This window comes from Populus euphratica, unplaced genomic scaffold (genome assembly GCF_000495115.2).
Source record: "Populus euphratica unplaced genomic scaffold, PopEup_1.0 scaffold356.1, whole genome shotgun sequence".
NCBI classification, from domain to species: domain Eukaryota; kingdom Viridiplantae; phylum Streptophyta; class Magnoliopsida; order Malpighiales; family Salicaceae; genus Populus; species Populus euphratica.
This window is the reverse complement of record NW_011500247.1, coordinates 38131-43664: the sequence shown is the minus strand read 5'-3', so window position 1 is coordinate 43664 and position 5534 is coordinate 38131. Positions and strand designations below refer to the sequence as shown.

Sequence of the window (5534 nt, the reverse complement as noted above, 5' to 3'; positions counted from 1 at the left end):
CTTGCCGGGTTATTTATTACTTCGACACTCCTGCACTTGGAAGAAGACAATAATCTTTTAGTCGTGTCAACTGTCGATCTAAATTGCAAGGTATTTTTGAAATGCGAGTGACCTGAAATCTTAACCCAAGGTGATACTATATGTTAGGTAATAAAATAATTTTATTTATCTTTATGTCTTCTCTCCTCATGAGTCATGACCCTGAATAATGGCAGAGAAAAAAAAAATTGAAAAACCTTCCAAAAATCAAGATTCCAGCCAAGACCCACCATTACAAACTACTTCTTCAAGCTAGGAACTCAATAAAGAAAAGCAAGGAACAATCAGACAATCCAAGAGGAGAAAAAGCTGCCCTACAGTACTTGACAGGATTGAAGAATTCACTCCACCGAACTTTTCCTTCACTTTTGACACCCAATTCAGCACCTATTCTCAAGAATTCACACCCAAATTCGGATATTTCAACTTGGTGCCATCAACCAAAGAAAGATTGGATGATACTGTTCTGTGTTTTCATTAGAGCATAGAAAACAAAGAAGGCCATCAAGAAGACAAGATTGGATGATACCCTTCTCGTGTGCCCTCCTCCCCTCCTCTCTTCCTCGTCCCATAAAAGGAAAGAAAACCCAGAGCTCATCCATTCTCTTCTCGGGCATTGTCTGTCGGTGATTAGTTCTCTTGCATCACTCATTTATTTCGGCGATCTCTTCTCATGTATCGTCGTCTAGTGGTGACTAGTTCTCTTGCTTTACTCATGTATTTCGATGGTGTTTTTTTATTCTTTATTTATCGAACCCTGACTACATCATAGAAACAAAACTCCGATGGCTTCATCAACTATAATCTGCGAAACCCAGCCATGGAAGGAATTCAAGGTAAATAAAAAAATGCTTCTTATTTTTGAATTTTGTATCATATATATGAAGGAAAGAATCATCAGTATTTAATTGTTTATTTGCAGTCTCACGTTGAGAAAATTAAAAGGACTCATTTACGAGATCTGTTAAGCGACGCTGACCGATGCAAGTCAACGATCCTGTAAGTCTCTTTATAGTTCTCGTTACAACGAATTCAGTTTGTAAATTGTAATGCATGTGTGCATGTTGATTTCGACGGAATTACGCTTGACTGCTCGCGCCAACAAGATTTTTTTATCTAGCAGAGGTATGCATTGTTTTTTTTTTTTTGGTATAAAACAAAAATTCTAGAATTCTTACAAACATTAATTGGTCCGAAATATTTGTGAAGCAATTGATGTTGTTGAACATGTGGTGGCCGGAGAGGCTGGCCAAAACAGGAATTCTTTTTGTTCGTTTTCGAATGCTTGAAAGGATTTTTTGCAATGTAATTATCTGTGTAAGTTTTTTTTTTTCATGATACAGGTGGCCCATCTCAAGGAAAAGATTGATCGCATGCTCAATGGGGAGCTTGCGAGTTTGATTTTATTTCTGCATTCTATTTCATATTTATGTTTATGAGAAATTGGCGTACAGTATTTTTTTTTCCTGCGAAGAAATTCGTTGTCCTTCATGAATTTCTGAGGTGTGCTCCTAGATTTTTTCTTTATAATGCCTTACTTAACTGTCCCTTTTGTTAGAGCAAAGGGACATTACATGTCCAACTCTTTTGATTTTACTTGTTAATAATCATATCACTGATGTTTGCATTTTTTTTTTTTTTTGTTTTTTGTATTTTTTTGACAATAGGGCTGGATTCTTTATTGGAGACGGAGCTGCTGTGGGTAAAGGTAGAACAATTTGCGGGCTTGATATGGGAAAACTGGCACCATGCGAGGAGGAAAGCATTGTAAGTAAGTTTTGGGTGTTACACTCACTGATTTGCATGCAGACATTCAGTCTATCCTCGTCCTCTGTTCATTTTTTGTGGCTATTAATAGATTTTGAAGTCATTAATTTGCATTCACAGCTAGGAAGGATGCTATATTTCAACCCATGTTCTACAATGTTTTTCATCTTCTCTAAAGTTCTTACACAGGTGGATTTCTGTTGGTTCAGACTTGAAGTTGTTCGATGCAAGAAAAGACCTGGATGATGTCACGCACATATTGAAGGTATCTCAAGTCCTTGCTAGTTTATGTGATGATTTTATGAAATAACAATATTCTGTTTTAGCTATTCGACAGATGGGATAATGATTGAAGTAACATACTATTTGAAATCAGAATTATTTGTTCAAGATTGGGTGTGGTGTGGTTTGCTTTAATGTGTTGAGTTATCAGAATTTGGAAAACGAGAGTTTAGGGACCTGAGAGGATAGTTGTCTTGCTTTGGTGGTAGAATAAATGTTTTGTTAATTAAATCTTCTGCAATATTTTTATATGGATTAGAGGAGCAAATGCGTAAACGTCAGATGTGAGTATACAGCAAATATATTTGGAAATATATTTAGGTTTAGTTTTTGTTTTATCGTCGCTATAATTTTTGCTGTTGTTATTTTTCACATTAGCTTTTATTTGTGCTGAAGATCACTTTTGGCCTTGCCTTGTTTGGATATTTCTGAGTAGTGATTATCTCATTGTACAGCGTTTGCATGCATGCAAATCTTTTATTCTATTTGTAAAAGCGTGGTAAAGTAAGTAGAGAAGTTTCTCTTAATAATTATTGAAGAGAAATTATGTTGCATACAGGTATTGTGTATCACAGGGGGGTGGAGCTGACAAGAGATATTGATATGCCTTTTCTTTTCCTTTCCTATCCTTTTGTTTTGAGAGAAGGGGTAAAAGGGGATCGTTATTTCTATCGGCACTGGTGGCAGCTTCCTAGGTCCTCTTTTTGTGCACACTGCTCTTCAAACAAGTTTTCTGATGCTTTACTAAAGTTGCATCGTTCTGTTTTGGTGTCTTATTCTCATTGGATTTTGATTCTTTTTCATAATACAATTTTTTGACCTTGTTTTACAGCAGAAGCTTGCTTAAATTATAGTTGTTTACGAATGCAATCAGATCCAGAGGCTAGCAAATGTGCCGTGGAACGCCAACAGCGATTGTAAGCAATTCCATGTCACTATAACTTCAAAAATCTTAGTTTTTTGTGCTAGTTTTTTACAAGTCTCTCATCCAACACTCACAGAGGTAGGCTTATTCAAATTGTTTTAGCAAGGTCCGCTTCCTTTGAGCAATGATTATTGAGCTTGTTTGATAAATTTTAGAGCTTATTGTATCCCACCTTAATTATTGAAGAGGAGCTCTAAATCATTCATGTTTGAAATTTTACCCGGGATTCAGAGAAACTATGTTGCATACAGATATTGTGTGTCACAAGGGATGGAGCTGGCAAGACTTTTCTTTTCCTTGCCTATCCTTCTTTTTTAGAGAAGGGGTAAAAGGGAACATCCAAATGCTAGTTGTATCCTAGAAGTGGCTTTTTTTTACAGTGTATTTCAGGGGAACAGTGCATCATTTAACATGTTGCCCCTGAGTTAGAAGTACACCTCATGACTTCCTTCTAGAAGTGGTGTTAACCTACAGCGGGCATGTTTCATGTGTGGACAGGTAATCATAGGTGCATTCATGGTTCAAGGGGTCATCTTGGATGCTGTCTTTGACTGTGTCTATGCTTTTAAGACAACTGTGTCGTTAGATTGTTATGTGATGCACCTAATATTTTTTTTTTTTGTATTTGTCAGTCTTGCAAATATAGATCCAATTGATGTTGCTAGAAATATTGCAGGCCTCAAACCTGAAACTACTCTTGGTAAATAAAAGTTCATTTATTCATGTCAATAGTTGTGTTTTGTATTTCATTTACTTGAGCTCATTTTCCTACCTCAAATTCTAAATCTTGTTTTTTTCCCTCTTGTGTTTGTGATCACATGCAGTTGTTGTGGTCTCAAAAACCTCCACCAAAACTAAAACTATGCTGAATGCTCGAACACCGAGGGCGGCATGGATTTCAAAAGAGCTCTGGTCAGTGCAGAAATTATACTGGTCTTTCTTCTTTCTGAATTCTCAAAGTACCTACTATTGGATGATCTAGAAGTCAAGTTCAGAGCATCTTGGTAAAAATAAAAGATGAGAATTGATTTTTGTGAGAACAGTTTGCTTGCTTATAGATAGTTTGCATAAATGCTCCACCTCTCTCCCTCTCTCTTGTGTTTTTGAAGATGCATTTATATGCCTTGCAATTGCTGTCTCTCTTTCTGTGACTATAACGTGTGACCATTCTGTCACTTATTTTTAGATCCTCTGCAGTTGCCAAGCATGTGGTCGCAGTGAGCATTAATCTTGTGGTATAGCAAATTCATTTTGTCTGCACTCTCATATTCTTCAGACTTTGGGATAATTGAAGTTTTATGGTATTTCAAAATTCATTTTCGCTGCTCCCTTGTTATTGTTTTCTATTCATGGCTTTTCATTCTTCTTTTCATCTTTCAAAGATCCCTTTTTTTGGGTATTTAACCACTCTGGCTACTTGTATACTCCAACTGTCTTTTACTAATGCAGTTTGGGGGAAAGTTTGGCATCGATCCTATTAGCTTTTGCATTCTGGGACCGGGTTGGTGGCAGATTTAGTGGTGGGTTTTCTCTCATTTTGTGGACAGAATCATGGAGAACTTCATGCAGAATCCTAATTGTGTTGTTGCTTGCAGTTTGCAGTGTTTGTTGGTGTGTTGCCTTTGTCTCTCCAATATGGTTTCTCAATTGCTAGGAAGTATGGTAACTTCTGATCGTTTTAATTCACAAAGTTAGGTTTCTCTTGCACCGTTATTTTAGAGGCTGCAAGAAACAATGTCAAAAGTGGCAAGAGTTCTCAATCTCTAGCATAGAAAGATGTATAACATACAATTAATCACTTTTTTACCATGAAGTTTTTAAAGAGTTTGGCTTCGTTGATTCCCTCGATATCTACTTTAGTTTCCTACTCATCCCCTTGTTACTTGCATATAATGTGTTTGCTATTTTGTAGGATTTGTTTTATAGTGATAACAACTTTTATTTTTCTATTTGAAGGTTCTTGAAAGGAGCACAAAGCATTGATCAGCATTCATATTCTGCACCATTTGAAAAAAATCTACCTGTAAGTGCTCCAATACCATGAACAATTATCAGATCTATATTCTGCTTGTCCTAAAATCATTCTTTATCAATGGTGTTGAATCACATTTAACATGTGATTATCCATTTTGTATGGTGTTTAATACATTGTTTGAGGTCCTCTTGGTTATTGAGGAAGTTAGTATGGTGCTCTATCATTTGCCTTTTGATTATTCATTTGAGGCATTATCTGGTGAGGCATGAGTTTTTGATATGCTTTATGAGATTCCAGTTACATGTTGATAACATTTTGACTTTCTCCTTCAGGTACTTTTAGGTCTGTTAAGTGTGTGAAATGTTTTATTTTTTGGATATCCTCCCAAGATCTATTTGAATTGCGACTAATTTTTAGAATTCTTAATAACTGTAGCTTTACGAGTCGTCTACTCTTTTAGACCATCTTACCTTATTCTAAAGCTGTGAAGAAATTTGCACTTCACATTCAACAAGCAAGCCTACTTGAATTCTTAACTCTCTTTCC

The 5534-nt window shown here is 36.1% G+C and overlaps 1 protein-coding gene, 1 long non-coding RNA gene and 1 pseudogene across 2 annotated transcripts in view; 1 reads left to right on the top strand and 2 right to left on the bottom strand.

Annotated features, from left to right (window-relative positions):
- LOC105112669 (glucose-6-phosphate isomerase, cytosolic 2B-like) overlaps positions 1–5534 on the bottom strand; it is a 47452-nt gene that overhangs the window by 3858 nt on the left and 38060 nt on the right. The gene's annotated exons all lie outside the window — the stretch shown is intronic.
- Positions 177–513, bottom strand: LOC105112666 (uncharacterized). The gene is made up of 2 exons (XR_839802.1): positions 427–513; positions 177–353 (listed from the first exon to the last, which is right to left on the bottom strand). It is a non-coding gene; the product is annotated as an uncharacterized LOC105112666 (long non-coding RNA).
- LOC105112667 (glucose-6-phosphate isomerase, cytosolic 1-like) lies at positions 784–4782 on the top strand (annotated as a pseudogene).